The sequence below is a fragment of the Oryx dammah genome, unplaced genomic scaffold, assembly GCF_014754425.2.
Source record: "Oryx dammah isolate SB20612 unplaced genomic scaffold, SCBI_Odam_1.1 HiC_scaffold_26, whole genome shotgun sequence".
Taxonomy (NCBI): domain Eukaryota; kingdom Metazoa; phylum Chordata; class Mammalia; order Artiodactyla; family Bovidae; genus Oryx; species Oryx dammah.
The window spans coordinates 10,208,638-10,229,620 of record NW_024070210.1 but is presented as its reverse complement, the minus strand read 5'-3'; the positions used below and the strand labels follow the sequence as shown (position 1 = coordinate 10,229,620).

Sequence of the window (20,983 nt, the reverse complement as noted above, 5' to 3'; positions counted from 1 at the left end):
GGCTCCAAGTGGCTGCACAGAAGGAAAGGAACAAGCATTCGTGGAACAAAGTACAGCAGCTAGACTGAACGCCCAATTGCAAGGAGTTAATAATAAACCGTGATCACGAGGGACTTCCCTCATGGTCCAGAGGTTACGAATTTGCCTTTCAATGCAGCAGATGTGGGTTCTATCTCTGGTCAGGAACTAAGATCTCACGTTGTTGCTGTTGTTCAGTTGCTCAGTCAAGTTCGACTATTTGCGACCCCATGGACTGTAGCAAGCCAGGCTTCTACACCATCTCCCAGAGCTTGCTCAAACTCATGTCCATTGAGTCAGTGATACCATCCAACCATCTCATCCTCTGCTATCCCCTTCTCCTCCTGTCTTCGATCTCTCCCAGCATCAGCATCTTTTCCAATGAGTCAGCTCTTCCCATCCGGTGGCCAAAGTATTGGAGCTTCAGCTTCAGCATTGGTTCTCCCAGTGAATATTCAGGGTTGATTTCCTTTAGGATTGACCAGTTGGATTTCCTTGCAATCCAAGGGACTCTCAGGAGTCTTCTGCAACACAACAGTTCAAAAGCATCAATTCTTCGGCACTCAGCTTTCTTTATGGTCCAACTCTCATACCCATACATGACTACTGGAAAAACCACAGCTTTGACTAGATGGACCTTTGTTGGTAAATATTGTCTCTGCTTTTTAATATGCTGTCTAGGTTTGTTGTAGCTTTTCTTCCCAGGAGCAAGTGAGTGAAAGTTGCTCAGCCATATCCGACTCTTTGTGACCCCATGGGCTATACAGTCCATGGATTTCTCCAGGCCAGAATACTGGAGTGGGTAGCTTTTCCCTTCTCCAGGGGATCTTCCCAACCCAGGGACTGTACCCAGGTCTCCCACATTGCAGATGGATTCTTTACCAGCTGAGCTACCAGGGAAGCCCATTCCCTTCCAAGGAGCAAGTGTCTTTTAATTTCATAGCTGCAGCCACCGTCTGTAGTGATTTTGGAACCCAGGAAAAAGAAGTCTCTCACTGTTTCTATTGTTTCCCCATCTATTTGCCATGAAGTGATAGGATCAGATGCCAAGATCTTTGTTTTTTGGATTCTGAGTTTTAAGCCAGCTTTTTCAATCTCTTCTTTCACCTTCATCAAGAGGCTCTTTAGTTCTTCTTTGCTTTCTGCCATAAGGGTAATATCTGCATTTCTGAGGTTACTGATATTTCTCCTGGCAATTTTGATTCCAGCTTGTGCTTCATCCAGCCTCGCATTTTGCATGATGTACTCTGCATATATAAGTTAAATAAGCAGTGTGACAGTGTACAGCCTAGGTGTATTCCTTTCCTAATTTGGAACCAATCTGTTATTCCATGCCTGGTTCTAACTGCTGTGTCTTGACCTGCATACAGATTTCTCAGGAGGCAGGTCAGGTGGTCTGGTGTTCCCATCTCTTGAAGAATTTTCCACAGTTTGTTGTGATTCACACAGTCAAAGGCTTTAGGATAGTCAATAAAGCAGAAATAGATGTTTTTCTGGAACTCTCTTGCTTTTTCTATGGTCCAACAGATGTTGGCAATCTGACCTCTGGTTCCTCTGCCTTTTCTAAATCCAGCTTATACATGTGGAAGTTCACAGTTCATGTACTATTGAAGGCTCATTTGGAGAATTTTGAGCATTACTTTGCTAGCCTGTGAGATGAGTGCAATTGTGCAGTAGTTTGAACATTCTTTAGCACTGCCTTTCTTTGGGATTGGAGTGAAAACTGACCTTTTCCAGTCCTATGTCCACTGCTGAGATCCCACATGCCATGGGGCAACTAACCCCTTGCACCACAATGAAGAGCCTGCAAGACACAGTGACGAAACCACGTTCTGCAACTAAGACCTGAAGCAGCCAAAAACAAATAAATAAAGATTCTTATTAAAAAAAAAAATATATATATATATATACACACCATGATCACAGTTTAAATTTTATGACTCTAAATACAGCTTTTGTAAAAGAAGGCAAAAATTTCCTGCATACACAGTGTTAATCTTGATTACAAGGAGGAAGTACTTTTACTATGGAGGAAGCACTTTTCTACTTACTTGGCACAAACTGAAACTTATCACTGGGGAGGGGAAAGCTTTTTCCTGGGATCTTCCCTGGCAGGAATTCTCTGAATGACCATACCAAAATTGCAAAACTAAAACTTCCGATTTAATTTCCACACATTCATTAATTGGGGATTGATATCAATCTATTCACAAAGACCTTGAAAATACTTGGAAAATGGGAAATAGACTTAACTAGTCTCAAGTCCTTTGTGGTCCTCACATATTCTCCAATAAAACAGTTTGCAGATAAACACTTCTTCCATGGAAACTTTTTACCACGTCCTTCTACTTGTTTTAGAAAGATTGAAACTAGGACTGAGAATTATCCAGAAAATACTTCTTTAAAATCCAATAAAACCCAAGAACTACAAAATCTCACCTTAAACTTGTTTTCCACACAGAGAGGAGCATTCTATCATTCTCAAGTTGTACTTTAAAACTAGAGTAATAACTATAGCAAATATCTTTTGACTGCTTCTTCTGTAAGACACTGTGCTGAGGGCTTTACATGAATTATCTCATCTAGTCTTTATAACTATTCCATGCAATAAAGTGCAAGTATTAATGTCTATTTTCCAAATAAGAAAACCAAGGCTTGGATCTTTCTCAAGACTACATAAGAAGTAAGTGGAGCTAGGACATTAAACCCAGGATATATCATAAATCCTCATAAGAATAAATTTTCATGGCTGTATAATATTCCACTGTATCACTGACTCATAAGGCTCATTTTCATAGCTGCATAATATTCCACTGCCTCACTGACATTTAAAGATACACATTTGATGTCTTTTTAATTAGAAAGATAACTTAAAATAGGAAATCATGGGACCGATGGCCAGCTTGCATCAGAACAAGGTAACAGGTTCCAAATGATGGATCTTTTTCTACTAACAGACCCATCATTCCAATTTCCCTGGAATGCAGCTAGAAAGGATAAGGAAGAACAAGGAATTCATGACTGAAGGCTCAGACTCCCAGCTAAGGCCTGCCAGACCCATACACCAGAGAGCACCTGGCCTGTGGTGTTCCTCTCTCTTCTCCTTTACTAGCCCCCATTTTTCTAGAGAAACAGTGGTACATTTGAAGGTATCTTAGGCTGGATTCCTTAGAAAACAGAGGCTGAGACTAAGCTTCTATGCCAGGGCTTTGGAGGAATCCCAGGGACGTGAGAGTGAGGGAAGAAGAGAAATGAGGTGATGAAAGCAAATGTAAGAAGGCTTGGGGCTGGCGGTGGCTTCACAAGAATCACAGCTTCTTGCTCAGCCACCCGGGACTTCCCCAGAGGGCCTGTTGGGAACTGCAGAACCTCAAAAGCCTCCATCAGAGGAAGTGGTGCAAGAGGAGGGCATGAATTTGCCAACGCCTGCCTGTTTCTTGTTCCTCATTAGTCAAAGTTCACTCCATGGTGACCCAACTGCCCCCCTCAATTGGGGTGTATCAGCTGGTCCTTTCTGCAGCAGATGGGGAAGCCAGACCCTGGAGGGCGCACTTCATTGGAGTCCAGAAGCAGTGAGAGGAACCCCAGCATGGTCTTGGATGGCAAGATGGTAGAGATCTGGGCTCTACCACTCCCAGAGACAGATGAGGCTAAGAAGATCTGAGGTGGTACCTGAGCAGGAGCCAATTCAGGAAGGTTAAACCTAGACGGGAATCAATGCCAGTATGCAATCCCACGTAGGCTGAGTGCAGAAGCGATGCTCTGTAGATATTTTTGAACTCTGGGCTATTTGTGCTCATTGAGTTTCTGCAGATTCTTAGAATTCTGTCACAGGACATCATCCATTCATTTCTTCTTTATTCATTTATTAAATAAATGCCATTCGATAGCATTTATTCAGCATCTTCTATGGCAAGGCATATTCTAGTGAAATTTGAGGGACAGAGAGAGGGCTAAGACCCAGACTCTGCCGGGGAGAGGGAGACAGGTGAACCAAAGATGGTCTCAATGCGGTGTGGCCAGGGCCAGCCCAGGGGAACTCCATGAGGACACAGGGGAGCTGCATCTAGCCCCATCCTGGGGTCAGTGAAGAGTAACTGAGGGAAGACGACACCTGGGCAGGGGCTTGAAAGATGAACAGAAATTAGGTGGAGGTAGGGGATAGGACCGGCAGTACGTCATCTAGAAGAAGAAAACAGGACAATACAATATGGTCACTTAGAGAGTGCTGTTTTACTCAGCCATGTTTAAATGATTGTGGTAACATGCAAAGTCACCGTTTACTACCGAAAAGGGTGTACAACAGACATCCCTGACTCTTACACATTCATCCTGAGACCTCCCCGCTACCTAAGCCCATCCCTGAATATCTCCCATCACTGACCCCAACTCCTAAAGTATGCATCAGAGGTGGCATCTGGAGATAAGGGAAGGCATGGTGTGAAGGGAAGATGTGGCTAAGAAATGAGCTTCCAGTTCGGGGATGGCCTGAGATTCAGGGTTAGTGTTGGGAATGTGGCAAGCTGGGGATGCAGAGCCAGAATGATGGTGTCTGTTTTGTACATGACTTCTACCCTTGAAGACTGAAAAAAGTCCCCCACTCAAAACTGCTGCAATAAAGTGTAACTATGTTCATACAAAATCTAGGGGATGAATAAAAGCATGTTGTGTCTTCTGAACTATAGATAATTCAGTTTAACTCACTGAAGCAATGAGTCGGAAGAGGGTAGCAAGAGAGGAGGCTGGCGAGACTGAGAGTCAGATCAGACGGGGCCTTGGAGGCCATCCTGAGAAGGCTGGGATCTGGCATAAAGAGAATGGAGATCAGTGAAGCATACGATTCAGGGGTATTTGACAAAGATCCTTCTGGAAGCAATGAGGACGGTGGGGTGGAGGGTGGGAAGACCAGCTGGTAGTTATAGTGATCGGGCATTGCAAGATGAGGGGTAAAGAGGGGGGATGCTCTTTATGAGTCACTTAGGAGGTAAGATCATCCAGACACAAGGATGAAGTCTATCTGGGGCTCACTTAGATTGAAGGGGTAGTGGTCAGTGGATAAAAGGACCCTGGGAAACCAGACAGATTTTTAGTGCTGTCCACCAAGATAAGGAGTTCCGGTGGAAGAACGGCTGAGGGGTGGTAGGGAAAATATGAGTTCACTTTTAGACCCAGTGAGTTCGATGGGCACTCGAGACAACCACACTGAGGTGTCTATGGGTCCACACAACAGACATGTCGAGAGACGAGTGTTCACCACACAGACTGACTGGTCAGTCGTGGCTCTGGACTAGGCCACCCAGAGAGAATGTACAATATGAGGAGCAACAGGAACCGAGAGTGGGAAGGTCAGCCTTTATGTGCTGGGCTTGGGATAAACAGCCAGGGGGGACTTCACTATAAACGCCTTCTCTAGTCACATCGTGGAGGCCCCAGGCTTCAGTCAACTTTCCACTTTGGGGGAAAAAACCACCTGCTTTGCTTAGAATCAAGAGGCGTGCGTGTGCGTTCACTCAGTCCTGTCCAATTCTTTGCGACCCCATGGGTTGTAGAATCAAGAAGAGCAGGTAGAACAGATTTTAGTGTTCATGTCAACTAGCGAATGCTTCAGGTAACACCAAGTTGAGGGGGCTCTGGAGGCTCCAGGATGAGACAGAGAGAGGCAAAAACACAGGCGGTGTTAGACAGAACCACGGGAGTTGTGTATTTCTAGTTTTCCAGCCCTGGGGGAAGTGAAACCTTCCTCACTTGTTTGCAGCATGGGATTTACTTATGTTTTACACACTCACCCTGATACTTCCACTACATACGCAATTCATCTGTCAGGAAGGGGTCTCTGGTTAGGGCTAAGGCCAGGAGGGACTCAAACTTGAAGTTCTCCTGCTAGGAACTGATTCTTAGCCTTTTTTTTTTATTGCAAAGTAATTTTTGTCATAAATGTATGTATTGTGACGTACATACATACAGTAAAAAGAACGTGTCTGCAAACATTAGCTGGCTAACTTTTTACAATGACGAACACTATTGACATTTGGGCCGGATGATTCTTTGCTATGGGGGCTGCCCTGTGCCATGCAGGATGTTTATCAGCATCCTTGGCCTCTACCTTCTAGGTACCCGTAGCATGCCCATTGAAATCATGACAGCTAACAGTGTCACCAGATTTGTCTGCTGGGACAAAATGACCCCAAACTGAGAAGCACGATTAACCTTACTTTAAAAAAAACAGTGATTCTCTGGATCTCTTTGAAATATAACGTAAGTAAGAGACCCTCCCCTCCAGGTAAATACACATACAGGCAACATTCTGTCTAAATTCAGGAGCTTCAGAGACATCTTTCCTAAGGTCTCTGTATGTGAAAGTCCCAGCTAACAGCTCCACCCAAGAACAATTTATCTAGTTCGGGCTGCTGTCAGACTTTTCAAAACAATGCAAAAACCACTCCAGGGGAGCACAGCAGAAGGAAGCCAGGCACTGTGGCTTCTACTGACCCTGAACTGATAAAATTCCTTATTTCCATTTTCAGTACTGCAGAGGGTATCTCCTTCCCTTTTCGAAGAACCTCTCCCCTCCCACTTCCCCCAACAAAACAAGATACACAGGCATAACACCAAGACAGTCCACCCAAACGCTAAAAACTCGGGCTGCCTCGCGGGCTGTGGGCCCTGGAGTTGGGCCCCTGGCTGACTGCAAAGCTGTCCCTGGGGAGCAGGCCCCTCACAAACAAGAAACACCCCAGTGCAGGCTGCTGATGAAGGCAGGGAGGGGTGCCTGGGTGTCTCAGATGACCAGGGACAGCGGCGAGGAACCAGGCATGCTGGGTGGGCTTGGCACGGTGTGAAAGCTGAATAAGAATCTGTCCGCTGAGGGCTGGCCCTGTTTTCACAGATCAGGCCTTGGGCTTTGATGGATGACATGCACTGATAGATGCAGAGAGCAGATATGTTAGGAAGTGTCATGACTTGCAGACAAAATAATCCTCACGTTATGAAATGCGAGCAACTCAGCCTCTTGAAATAGTGACGATTCACCCAACTCCGCTGTCCTAGTGTATTTCCTTCTTTTAAATTTATTCCTCTAATTTTTAATCTAGTTATCTACCTTTTGATTTCTTTATTATAAAAGGAATGCCCTCTCACTAAAGGAAACTGGGAAAATATAGAAAACCAGTATAAGCACTGGGGTACTCCTGAAATGATTTCCAAAAACTCCCTCTGCAAGCACCTTTCCAGCTTCCCAGGGACACTTCTATTGTTTAAGGGTAAAGAGTTCCTTTGTGGGAGCAGGGGGAGGTGTCCCCACAGACAAATGGGACAGAACCCTTTGACCCCGCGATTGCCTGGGCTCTCACCCTGTGGCTGAGCATTATTTATTCTATTGTTTTTTTCCAAGTGGACGGAAATTTCCCACAGTTGGTGCCTATTCTCCTTACTTCCTCAACCCGAAAGACCAGAAAGAAAAATTTCATCACCGCAAATTCTTTCCTATTAATTCTTCTCCTTGGTTATTTCTAATGTTTTTGCATTCAGTCCTCACACCACCCACCTCCATCTGGAGAAGGTCTGTCCAAAATTCTTAGAGGGATTTAGAAACGAGCCACACGGCTCCATACATTTGGTCCACCACTAATAGTAGTGTTCCCTTTGGTAGACAACTCACTGACAGTAACTCTTGCAAAACAGAAAAGCCACAAATTCAGAGCCTGTAAACCACATATGCAAACACAGCAGACATTCTAATGAGAGAATTGAGAGATGAGACTTCAGAATTCTATGCTCCCTACCTCTTGGTTCTTACTGAGCTTAGTTTGAGAGTAAGACAAAAAAAAAAAATCAGAATTGCAATGTTGAGTGAAGCCAAGTGTCTTAGGCTCATTTTCCAACTGTAAAATGTGAATTTAAAACTTGAATTTAAATCTTAGATGCATTTTCCAACCAGCCATAAAACTTGAATTTAAAACTGGGAGGCCCAGTTCATGTACTGGAAAAGAGTGAGGACTTTCTTACACGGCTCACAGTGGTCAAGAGCACATACGAGGTTAGCATATATTACACAGAAACGCTGACACTGCCAGTGGTATCCACTTTCTTTTTTTTCGGGTTTCTGAATGCCTGTGCATCTGCGGTTCATGTCCCGGTTGCCACAGTCACAGGCCAGATTTGATCTCTGGATGCCCTGTTTCAATTATAGGGGAAACCTAAGTGGCTGACGTGTGTGTAGAATTTATTGCAGTACCTCCTTGACCTCTTTTATTTTGAATAAAAAAAAAAAAAGGAAAATAGCAGCAGTGTGGGTTAAATTAAAATGTGGTTTTCAGTTCAGGGAAGATCCAAAGGACTTTTAAAATGTGTGACCCGTCACCGTTCCTCACTTCTCACCCTCTGGCAGGGACGGGAGCATTTTACAGCGATAAAGTGATTAACAGCTTCCCAGCATGAATACAGCTGCATTTCCTGAGCCCTCCAGTCTCGGAGATGGGCATTTTTACTCCCAGTTTCCATCTCAAGGTAAGGAAACACGGAGTGTCAGAGAGTAAGTCGCTTGCCCCAGAGCCCAAAGCCAGGATGAGGCCAAGCGGTATCTGACCTGAGAATAGTGACTCTGAAGTCCATGCATTACAGAACTCAAACAATAAACTAGCCAAAGAAAACACCCGCGTCAGAGAGGCCCACGTGTCACTGTATACTGGCAAAGGGAAGAGCAAATGAGTGGGAACTGCCTGGTGTCCAGGGGTTAAGACTCTACACTTTCAATGTAAGGGGTATGGGTTCAATCCCTGGTCTAAGAACTAAGATCTCACATGCCACAGCCTTTAAAAAAAAAAAAGGAGCAAACTAGAAAACTGGAAGCAGCCTGACTTTTCCACTAGAGCTGGAATACCTCCTGGCTCAGCCCTCAGACCCCTCTTCTTGGCCTGCTTCCTTTCTTTCCCGATGGCTTTGGATCCATCCCCAGCTGGGGAAGCACCACCCAGAGGCCTCCAGCCCCAACTTCCTCCGACACTGCCGATGCACCTTCATTTCATCATCCAACAGGCCTCTCAAACTATCACATCCAAAATCAAACAGCTACTCTCTGTTCCCCTTAACTGCTCCACCAGAAGCTTTCCCTGCCCAGAACGATGGCAGCTCTTTTCCAGTTGCCTTAGTTGTAGGGGGAAATCAAGTCATCCTGGACTTCCCTCTTCCTGTTACACTGTTTCATTCATTGAACAAAAAAGGCATTTTATAAACATATTTATCAGTGATTCCTTTGGCTGTAGCAGGTCTCAGTTGCGGCATGTGGAATGCAGGATCTAGTTTCCTGTATGTGTGTGCGTGTCCGACTCTTTGCGATCCATGGACTGTAGCGCATGAGAGCCCTCTGTCCGTGGGATCCTCCAGGCAAGGATACTGGAGTGGGTTGCCATGCCTTCCTCCAGGGGATCTTCCCCACCCTGGGATCGAACACAGGTCTCCTACATTACAGGCAGATTCTTTACCATCTGAGCCACCAGGGAAGCCCCCAGTTCCCTGACTAGGGACTGAATCTGACTCTCTGCCTTGGGAGTGCAGAGTCTTGACCCTGGGACCTCCAGGGAAGTCCCTCTCAAAGGATTCTTTGAAATGGCAAACTCCACTAGTACAGTTAATAGTTATGTCATTTGCATGCAAACTGGTCATGAGTACTTTCACTAAAGCAGATCCAACCAGTCCATTCTGAAGGAGATCAGCCCTGGGATTTCTTTGGAAGGAATGATGCTAAAGCTGAAACTCCAGTACTTTGGCCACTTCATGCGAAGAGTTGACTCATTGGAAAAGACTCTGATGCTGGGAGGGATTGGGGGCAGGAGGAGAAGGGGACGACAGAGGATGAGATGGCTCTACGGCATCACTGACTAGATGGACTTGAGTTTGAGTGAACTGTGGGAGTTGGTGATGGACACGGAGGCCTGGTGTGCTGCGATTCATGGGGTCGCAAAGAGTCGGACACGACTGAGCGACTGAACTGAATGAGCTGAAGCTTTATCCATGGTAGAACTGTCTACCTACAGTAATGATCATGTACTACTCTGCTTTTGCACGCTATTGGATAAACATGTATGTGACACCTCCTGTCTCCCAGAGACTGACCTCAAAGTGCTTTACAACTCATTTAACTAAGTAACTCATGTACTCCTCAAAAGAGCTGTATAAAGTAGGTACTTTTATTATAGGAAACTGAGGCACAGGGAAGTTAAAGAATGCCCACCACTCAAACATGGATAGTCCGGCTCTGGAGTCTTAATGAACCTACAGCCTTATCTGGCTTTCTTGCGGCCAGGACCCAGCTCTGCCAAGTGCCCAGGCAGGACTGCGTTTTCAGTCCCCTTCACAGGACAGAGGCCACCGGAGGACGCGGCACAGAGCCCCTGATCCCATGAGCACAGGGCTGTGTGTGATGGCGCAGCTGGAGGTGCAGACACGCCTGCCTGCCTGGGCCAATTAGGCTGATGTGAGCGACAGCCGCTGAACTGGAACGAAGAGGTCCCCCTCCCAACTCACCCCCTTTCTAGCTAATACTTTATAATGAAAATTTTAAGGAGGAAGAGATAGGGAAAAGAAAGAAGGAAGTGTGCTTCAGCAGCCCTGCTGATAGTGCAAACCCAGAGAGCAAAAACAAGGGCCCGTTTCCTCCCACCGGGATCTCTGCGGGTGTGGTGGACAGCACAGACTCCCCGCCCCCCCACCCGCTCTTTCTAGCACTTTTCCTTTTGTTTCCAGCTACGGCAGCGACTGAAAACTCTGGGAGATGGTGATGGACAGAGAAGCCTGGCGTGCTGCAGTCCACGGGGTCACGAAGGGTCGGACACAACTGAGCGAGTGAATGATGACAGAGGATCTGGAATTAGCAAAATTCAGTGAAAGATACCTACTGACTGTGATTCTGATCATTTCGATTTCAAAAAAGCCTTTTTCCCATCTTTCAACTGCCAGAGTCTAAAGTAGAGGGAGATCTAAGAACAAAGAGTATTGTTAAAAAATTAATGCTTTGTACTGGGCGAAGACACAAGTCAAGCTATTTGTGACAACTCTGGGTTCACGGAATAGATGGCATTTAAATAATGTGTCACTGAATAAGCTATGGATCACTCCAGCCTTATCCACTTAACTGTGGCATTACAATTACTCTTTTAACAACTGAAGTCAGGAAAGACAGACAAACATATTCTATTCCTAAAGCAAACAGATATAAAATCTGTTCTCATTTAAAGCAGCTCATATTTAAAAAAAAAAAAGCAATTAGCTAACTTCAAAAGGCAGCCAATGGAGTGATTCTATCTTGCTGGTAAGGGTCTCGTGTCTCACTTCAAAGTTCAGGCAGATTGAAAGCCACTGACAGTCCTGCTATACTGCTTGGCATCTGGCGTGAAAAGTGCTGAGACTGCCATTTCATTCAGATGGTGTGTTTGCACAAACCCACAGCACTGAAATGGTACCTCCTTTCAATGAGAGCCAGGGTTCAGCCTGAGAGAGAAGGGTGTAATTATCTCATCCCCCAAATTAAAATTAATGAGGACCTTTTGCGGAGACAGTTGGAAGACCTCCGTGGGGTACAATAATAGATGAAGAAAATCTTAACTAGATGTCAAGGGCCCAAGTTCTGAGAGCCACCATCCCGATGGGAAATCTGCGAAGCAACTGAAGCTGGGCAGCACCACATGCCAGGGAGATGGCATCAGGGGGTGTGATATGCCAGGGGATTCTTGCACGACTTTCAACAAGTCATTTGACCTTCCCAAGTCATTTTTTGCAAGTGGAGAGAGACCGACTTCCTGCCAGCTTGAGAGTTTCTGATGGGATTAGACAGTATTTATAAAGTGGTTTGTCATCCCTCGCTCCAAAGCGCTTTCCTATTAATAAAGCGAAATGTTAAGAAGGTCAGATGAGAGTCCGGCGTAACTCATCTTCTAATGAATCACTGAATGGCTTCGTTTTTCAGGAGGTGACGCAAACAATGAAAGCTGTCAGGATATCCGGATTAGAGGGTCAGATGGGGATCAAGAAAGGAAGACTCAAAGAAGCTCAGGTTTCCCTTCTCCCCTCTCCCTTGATCCCTTCACTCAGACACAGAAGTTGAGTCACAGTCCTCAACAAGCCCGTGCCGACCATCAGAGCCACAGTTCACTTGGGTCCATTCCCTAAAGCCCGATGGTGGTGGTTTAGTCACTAAGTTGACACGACTGTAGCCCGGCAGGCTCCCCTGTCCATGGGATTTTCCAGCCAAGAATACTGGAGTGGGTTGCCACTTCCTTCTCCAGTGGATCTTCCTGATCTACGGATCGAACCTGGGTCTCCTGCAGTGCAGGCAGATTCTTTACCGACTGAGCTACGAGGGAAGCCCCCTAAACCCCGATGCTCCCACCCAAATGCTACTTCTCCCTCCAATCCAGTGCAACTGCTCCTCCGTGAGCCTTCCCAGCCCAGGACAACCTCAGAGAAGACCCCGCTTCTGGATTCACAGCATGCGTGCCCCCTCTGAGTATGTGGCTCCTCTTGGCCTTGCCGTTATGTATCTATTATTAATTCTGCACAAATATTATGCCCTTTCTCAGATCAGAGCACTAAGTGTTACCCTTTTCTGAATTCCTCATGTCTTCCTCAGAGCCTTAACTCAGGAAATACTCAATGCCATTCACATGAAGCCACCTTCCAAAGATATTACTGGGCAGATTAGCAATCTGCCAAGTAGCTTTACACTCCTCACTGTGACTAAATACTATAAAGGACACTGACCACCTCTTGTTGATGGTGAGGCCACCTCTGAGCACATAAATCTGAGTTAGTGTGGGACCAACTGCAGTGACAGATGTGTATACAAGGAACAAAAAAATTCAAGGAACTCTGAGTTTTCGATCCTGCCCTTCTATTATCCATCTATAGAATTTTGGCTGTTTCTAAGTTGTCACATTTCAGAAAGACAACAACAGCACCAGAAACTTACCACCAGAAATTGCTAGACATGGAAAAAGTATATTCCCAGGTGGAGCAGTTGGCAAAGAATTCGCCTGCCATCGCAGGGGAGGCAAGAAACTCAGGTTTGATCCCTGGGTCAGGAAGATCCTCTGGAGATCTGGAAATGGCAACCCACTCCAGTGTTCCTGTGTAGGAAAATATCATGGACAGAGGAGCCTGGTGGGCTATAGCCCACAAGGTCACAAAGAGTCAGACACGGCTGAGTATGCACGCACATAACATTTATTCAATATAAACATACAGAGAGTATACTATCTACGTAGCTATTTAATATCTGTGATTTTTAAATGTCAACTATCTGCATAAATGCTATCCAACAATGAACAAAAACACTTTCTAGTGAACATGGTCAGTGTTTTACATCCCTCCTGGCTAGTTTAAGTGTCCCCTTCCTCACTGGCTCTCACTCATGTCAAGGGTTTGGTTTGCTACATCTTTTGAAACTGTAGACCAAGTTTCCTGGAGACCTGAGATTGAGGGAACTGCAGAGTTCACTGTAGAGCTGATCAAGGGAAGGTAACACTAAGGCCAATTCTGCAGCAGGAGGAGAAACAGCCAGCCTTCCAAAATTACCTGGACAGGGTAACAGACAGATCTGGCCAACGTAGCTGGCCGCAGGCCTCTAGACACAGGCTATAGGCTTTCACATCCTTCTGGAGGTACCCAGAAACCTAGGGAATTCTCCTGCCTCCAAAAACACACTTTTATTTATTTTTAATTCATTTATTTTAATTGGAGGCTAATTAATGTACAATATTGCGGTGGTTTTGCCACATATTGACATGAATCAGCCACTGGGGTACATGTGTTCCCCCCATCCTGAACCCCCCACCCACCTCCCTGCCCAACCCATCCCTCTGGGTTGTCCCAGTGCACCAGCTTTGAATGCCCTGCTTCATGCATCAAACTTGCACTGGTCATCTATTTCACATATGGTAATATACATGTCTCAATGCTATTCTCTCAAATCATCCCACCCCTGTCTTCTCCCACAGAGTCCAAAAGTCTGTTCGTTACATCTGTGTCTCTTTTGCTGTCTCGCATATAGGGTTGTCGTTACCATCTTTCTAAATTCCATATATATGTGTTAATATACTGGATTGATGCTTTTCTTTCTGACTTACTTCACTCTGTATAATAGGCTCCAGTTTCATCCACCTCATTAGAACTGACTCAAATGCGTTCTTTTTAATAGCTGAGTAATATTCCATTTTGTATATGTACCACAGCTTTCTCAGCCATTCGTCTGCTGATGGACATCTAGGTTGCTCCCATGTCCTGGCTATTGTAAACAGTGAAGGGCACACTTGTGTCATTTGTCTATCACATTTCTGTTAGGAACATGATCTTCTTCAAATCTCACTTCATTTGATAGCATAGGCACACCATGCTTTAGAACTGTGGTGCTGGAGAAGACTCTTGAGAGTCTTCTGGACTGGAAGGAGATCCAACCAGTCCATCCCAAAGGAGATTAGTCCCGAATATTCACTGGAAGGACTGATGCTGAAGGTGAAGCTCCAATGCTTTGGCCACCTGATGTGAAGAGCTGACTCACTGGAAAAGACCCAGATGCTGGGCAAGATTGAAGGCAGGAGGAGAAGGGGACGACAGAGGATGAGACGTTGGAAGGCATCACTGACTCAATGCACATGAGTTTGGGTAAACTCCAGGAGACAGTGACGGACAGGGAAGGCTGGCGTGCTGCTGTCCATAGGGTCACAAAGAGTCAGACACGACTGAGCGACTGAACTTAACTGAACTGAATATGCACAGAGTTTCTAGTATATTCAACCCCACAACAAACCATTTTATACTCATGACACCTTGAAACAAATACTGTAAATTGCAAGCCAGCACTCAAAGGTTGACCTTGAGTGTATTTCATTCATTCACATGATGTCCGTCGGGCAGGACTATCACTGATTAGACTTTTGCCACATCTGGGATTTATAAAAACACAGTGAAAAGAAAACAAACCCTCATTATGGTTTATTTCTTGTGTCATGTTGTACATGCCAACATACTTTCTCCTTAACGTCTGATCTTGGAACGCTTTCTCATTACAGGAGCAGTGAGTCACAGCTAAGGGAACTGTCACAACTTCCTCCAACCAGAAGTCTGAGCCAAACTAGGAATGACCTTGGGTTCTCAGGGGGTTATTTATCTGGGGGGCGGTGATCACAATTTGCATGATCATATGATACAGATGTTTATTCATGAAGACCCGCAAGGGAAACGAGTAATTTTTTCGACTATTTTAAAATTTAGCCAAATGTCCACCCAGTGAGCAAACCCAGCTCTGGAAAAAATCAAAACCGGGATGACAAGAAGTGTTGATGGGTCAGGATTGGAACTGTGTTGACAGACTCACGGACTGGACAGGGCGTTGGGGCAGAATGACAAAGGCAGGGTGGCACATTTCTCGCTGCTCCGAATCGGAGCTGTTCTCATCTCCTGACCGTGAGCACTGCGCCTGCAGTTCAGTGTAACCCAGAGACTCAGACCCTCTTACAGGCCAAAGCTGGCCTCCAGCAAAACTGCCACATGGATTATCCTGGGACCTTCCAGATTTTCTCCTTCCACTAGGCCCTTCCATTCATTAAGGTCTTTCCCCTCAACTCTGTCGTAATTCCTCCCTGTAATTCAGTGACTTTCAGAGTGTGGCGTCTGGGCCAGCATCATTATCACCTGAGCACCTCTCTGAAATGCTCATTCCCAGGCTCACCCTGCTCTACTGGTTCAGAGACTCTGGCATGGGAGCCCAGAAATCTATTTTTCCAAGGCTTCTGCTGCTGCTGCTGCTGCTAAGTCGCTTCAGTTGTGTCTGACTCTGTGCAACCCCATAGACGGCAGCCCACCAGACTTCCCCGCCCCTGGGATTCTGAGAATTCCATGGACAGAGGAGCCTGCCAGGCTACAGTCCCTGGGGTCACAAGAGTCGGACACGACTTAGCAGCTAAACCACCACCTGTGAAGACAGGCGACCCAAATGAGCCACTTCTAGGAGTGGACTCTCAAGTCATGTGAAGACAGTGAGAGGGAGAGATCTGAGATCTCAACTGCTTCAGTCTCCCCACATTGCTACTAGAGATGCACTCACCCTGAAAATGTGATCATCTCAAACCACCTTAAAACCCTTTCGAGTAAAACAACCTTCTAAATCAACTATATGTCACCTGGGCTTCCCTGTGGCTCAGATGGTAAAGAATCTGCTTGTAATGCAGGAGATCAGGGTTTGATCCCTGGGGTCAGGAAGATGCCCTGGAGAAGGGCATGGCAACCCACTCCAGTATTCTTGTCTGGAGAACTCCATGGACAGAGGAGCCTGGCGGGCTACAGTCCACGGGGTCACAAAGAGTTGGACAGGACTGAGTGCCTAACACTACTACTACTATATAGGTCAACTGAAAAAAAACCTTCAGTGGCTGCTCCCTGCCTATAGGGTAAAGTCCCAGGCTCCTGGCACATAACCCTGTATCACCTGCCTCTGGGACGCCTCCCTGGCCTTGTCTCCTTCTGCGCTTTTCCTCCTAATCATCTCTGCCTCCTTTGCAAGAGGTTACATGTGCCCACACCACCAGCATGAGCTTTGGCCATGTGGCTTACCTTGGCCAACAGCATGAGAGCTAAAGTGAAACCCGCTCCTTCTCAGCAGATCTTTCGGGGCCATAGTCGTTTTGTTCTTTCACGTTCTTTTTCCCTTCTCCCATAAACAAGATTAGTACGTCCCAGAAAGAGGCTGTTTCTTCAGCCTTGAAAGTGAAAGTCACCCAGTCTTGTCTGATTCTTTGCGACCCCATGGACTGTACAGTCCATGGAATTCTCCAGGCCAGAATACTGGAGAGGGTAGCCTTTCCCTTCTCCAGGGTTCTTAAGCCTTAATGGGCCCCAAAATGGAGATACATGAGGAGCAGAACCATGAATGACCTACCTTGGACATGCAACCTCGGTGAGAAATAAACGGTGGTGGTACCAAGCCACTGAGATTGGGACGGGGTGGGTGGGGGAAGGTATTTGCTTATTTTTCCTAAGATGACTATTATAGCACTTCTGATATCCCACACCCTCTCTTTCTGGAATCCTCCCCTCTACCCTACTCTTACTTCCAATCCCAGCTCAATTCTGTCTGCACAAGAGAATTGCCTGTTAGAAAACACTCAGCTCAGGTGTATCCCCTCAACAAAGTCTCTCTCTCTTTTTTAAAAAATTCTTTCCCAGGTACAGTTCATCATTCTTACCTTGTGAACCTCCTCTGTCTGCTACCAATCTATAACCACACCCCTGGAATGGCACTAGGTGTTTCTATTCATTAGCACCATCCTTAGAACGATTCCTCTAAAAAAAAAAAAAAAAGTTTTTTTTTTTGAGCCCTCATTTTGCAATGTGAGAGAGACTTTGGCTCAGAAAACTCCAAGCAACTTCTCCAAGTTTCCCAGCTGTCAGGGGCGGGTGTGGCTCTGAACTCGGCAAACTGCCCCCTGCCCCACGTGCCTCTCTGTGTCTCCTCCAGCTCAGCTTTCAAATCCCCCCACTCAGGTGTAGAGGGACGGTCTTCTCACCAACAACTGAAACGGCTGGTGAATTAATCTGACATTGGAAACATCTGACTTCCCTGGTGGCTCAGACGGTAAAGCGTCTGCCTACAATACAGGAGACCCAGGTTCGATTCCTGGGTCAGGAAGAGCCCCTGGAGAAGGAAATGGCAACCCATTCCAGTACTCTTGCCTGGAAAATCCCATGGACGGAGGAGCCTGGTGGGCTACAGTCCATGGGGTCGCAAGGAGTCAGACATGACTGAGCGATTTCACTCACTTTGGAAGATTTACATCTGGAAGTCGGCTCCTTACCCTCTCAGATGAGAGTCACGTTCTCTGGGTGGATGTGTTTATTCTAAGGTTCCTCGTAAATATGCTGGAGACCCTAGGAGCACTGGGGCACTTTACCTGCGTCCTCTCCCCAGCTCTCAGGTTGTGGGGGTAATGTTCTGAGAAAGACAGGCAGGTTCCCACTAACATTACTCTAGAGCTGCCCTCCCCAACCTTTTTGGCACCAGTGACGGGTTTCATGGAAGACCAAAGTTAGGGGTGGGGTTTCGGGATGATTCAAGCGCATTTACTACACACTTTGTTTCTATTATTATTTCATCAGCTCCTCAGATCATCAGGCTTTAGATTCCAGAGGCTGGGGACCCCTGCCCTAGAGAATCTCTGGGAAGGTCCGCTGGGGTTTGTCGGGGGGTAGGAAACAAGTAGCAGAGGGCTCAGAAACCCAAGCGAGTCTGATATACATTGATATTTTAGCTTTGAAAAAGACAAATTCAGGGAGTGAAACATTTGACTCTTCAAAGTAAACAAGGAAAGTGACACAGTGGCAAAGAACCGAAGCAGACCACCCAGGTCAGAAACTGGAAAAAAAAAAAAAAAGCCTCAAGTGGGAACTGTAATTTTAGGCTTCTGTGAGCTGTTGGCATTTTGTTGTGTGGTTGGGCTTTTGTTTGCTATTCTCTTCTCTCTCTCTCTTTTAAAATTCACTTGTTTTAAGGGAGGAGTAGGGAGTATAAAAATGTTCAAAGTTTCCCCCTAAATCAGCCATAGTAATGAGGCAACACAGTACCATGATATTCTTTTCACATAACATTCATGCACAGTTTTTTCAAGGGTTACAAAGTTTTCTCAGTTACTAGTTGGAGTCTATTTATCTCTCACCATTCCAATGAAGCAGACTTTTTTTTAATCCCTCAAAGGATATAGTACCTTTAAATGATACCATCAGTAAGATTATTTTTACCCTTCAAGTGTAAAAAGCTGTTCAGAACTCCAAAGAGTCACTGGGCCAGTTTGGACAAGTCCGATTTACTCTTTAAAAAGGCCATCCGCTCCGTATAATGAACACTAAGCCAGCGTTTATGGAATACTTAAGCGCTGGCCTCAGTGTTTTCCAGCTTGGCTCATTTACTCCGCAAAGCCACGCCGTCGGGCAGGTAAAGGCAGTGTTTTGACTTTACAGTCTAGAAGAGTGAAGCGCAGGAGACCACGAAGGACCTGCCTCGGAGAAAGAGACGGAGGCCACTAGCTGTACAGAAACCAGTTAATGATTCACTCACAGCCCTGGGGCAGCTCCTTTTAGTACAGGCTGCAACACACACACACACACAGAGGCACACACACACCAACCACATCAAATCTCTTCATCTCAGCGAGAGGGGCGGGTGTCAAGCAAATCGCTTGGCAACGCGAGGAGGAAACTCCATCCAAAGGCCGGGTCCAGGCCGCCTCTGGGCGCTGTCCAGCGGGCATCGTGCCTGAGAGGCCAGGCTGGGGTCCCTGTATCCGGATGCCCCGAAAGTGGGGCGCAGAACGCCAAAGCAGTTTTGAGGAGGGTTGGGGTGAGGGGTGGACGGTGGAGAAAAGCACCGTCCGCAAGGACACCTGTTGTCGCCTCCCTCGCTCGGGCCCCAAGAAGACGTCCCGGGGACCCAGATCTCGGGGCGGACACGCACGGGCAAACAGCGCCTGTGTGCGGGGCAGGGTGTCCAGGGGTCACGTCTTGCCCCCCGACCCTGCACCTCTGCCCACCTTAGCGGACTCCCCTCGCTCGTTCTCACCGCTGGACACCCGCGGCTGGGGGAAGCGCGTCTCCCCGGGGCATTCCAGCCGAGGCAGCTTCTGGGGGCTCCAGCGGGGCTCGGGCAGCTCCCGCAGCGCTACGACCTCGCGGCCGGCCCGCCCCCCGCCCGCTCCACCCGCGGGAGCCCGGAGCGCGATCGGCCTCCCAGCTCGGGGAGCAGCTACCTGCAGCGCGGCGCGCAGAGTCCTGAGGGTCCGCCGGAAGGTGGCCGCGGCTCAGCGGGAGTGGCGCCGGCCCCGGGGCGCCCCCGTCCCTCCGCGCGCTCCTCCCCGCTGCGCTCGCTCCGGGGCGGCCCGGCCTCAGGCTCCCTAGTCCGAGCTCGCTCTGCGCCCAGCCGCGCCGGGCGCAGCTCCCGCCGCTAAGGATTGGCCGAGGCGCGAGCCCGAGCCGCGCGCTGATTGGTCTGCCGGGCGGTGGGCGTGTCCGACGCGGCGCGGACCCGCCCCCACCCGACCCCCAGCGCCGCAGCCCCGCGGCGTCCTCTCTGCACCCGGAGCTCCGAGCTCACAGCCAGACGCTGCAACCCGGGCCCTGCCGCGCGGCCAGTGCAGCTCAGGCGCGCGGCCCGGGGGTGCAAGGTCTGGGGACCGCCCAGGAGGCTGTCTCACAACCCGTGTCGAGGCTGCACGGTGCGGATTGCTGCTCCCCGTCTCACTCTTATATGAGGTTTTGACTCCTCATTCATTTAACGCTTTTAGTCTCAGTTCAGTTCAGTTTAGTCGCTCAGTCGTGTCCGACTCTTTGTGACCCCTTGGACTGCAGCACGCCGGGCTTCCCTGTCCATCACCAACTCCCAGAGTTTACTCAAACTTATGTCCTTTGAGTCGGTGATGCCATCCAACCATCTCATCCTCTGTCGTCCCCTTCTCCTCCTGCCTTCAGTCTTTCCCAGCATCAGGGTCTTTTCCAATGAGTTTCAGCTTCAGCATCAGTCCTTCCAATAAATATTCAGGACTGATTTCCTTTAGGATGGACTGGTTGGATCTCCTTGCTGTCTAAGGGACTCTCAAGAGTCTTCTCCAACACCACAGTTCAAAAGCATCAATTCTTTGGCGCTCAGCTTTCCTCACAGTCCAACTCTCACATCTGTATATGACCACTGGAAAAACCATAGCCTTGACTAGATGGACCTTTGTTGGCAAAGTAATGTCTCTGCTTTTTAATATGCTGTCTAGGCTGGTTTCACTATATATATATATATATATATATATATATATAGGCATACTCTCTCTCTCCATATATATATAATTATATATATAATTATATAGCATATATATATATGCTATAGAATTATAGCTATTAATCCTATTGGCCACCTGACTCATTGGAAAAGACCCTGATGCTG

The 20,983-nt window shown here is 47.2% G+C and overlaps 1 protein-coding gene across 1 annotated transcript in view; it reads right to left on the bottom strand.

Moving 5' to 3' along the window:
- The window catches only part of STON2 (stonin 2), a 178,027-nt gene extending 158,095 nt beyond the window's left edge, over positions 1–19,932 (bottom strand). The window contains exon 1 of the mRNA XM_040225983.1: positions 19,803–19,932. The gene's annotated coding sequence lies outside the window, so the exon portion shown is untranslated. The remainder of the gene's footprint in view (positions 1–19,802) is intronic.
- Positions 19,933–20,983: the final 1,051 nt, after the last annotated feature.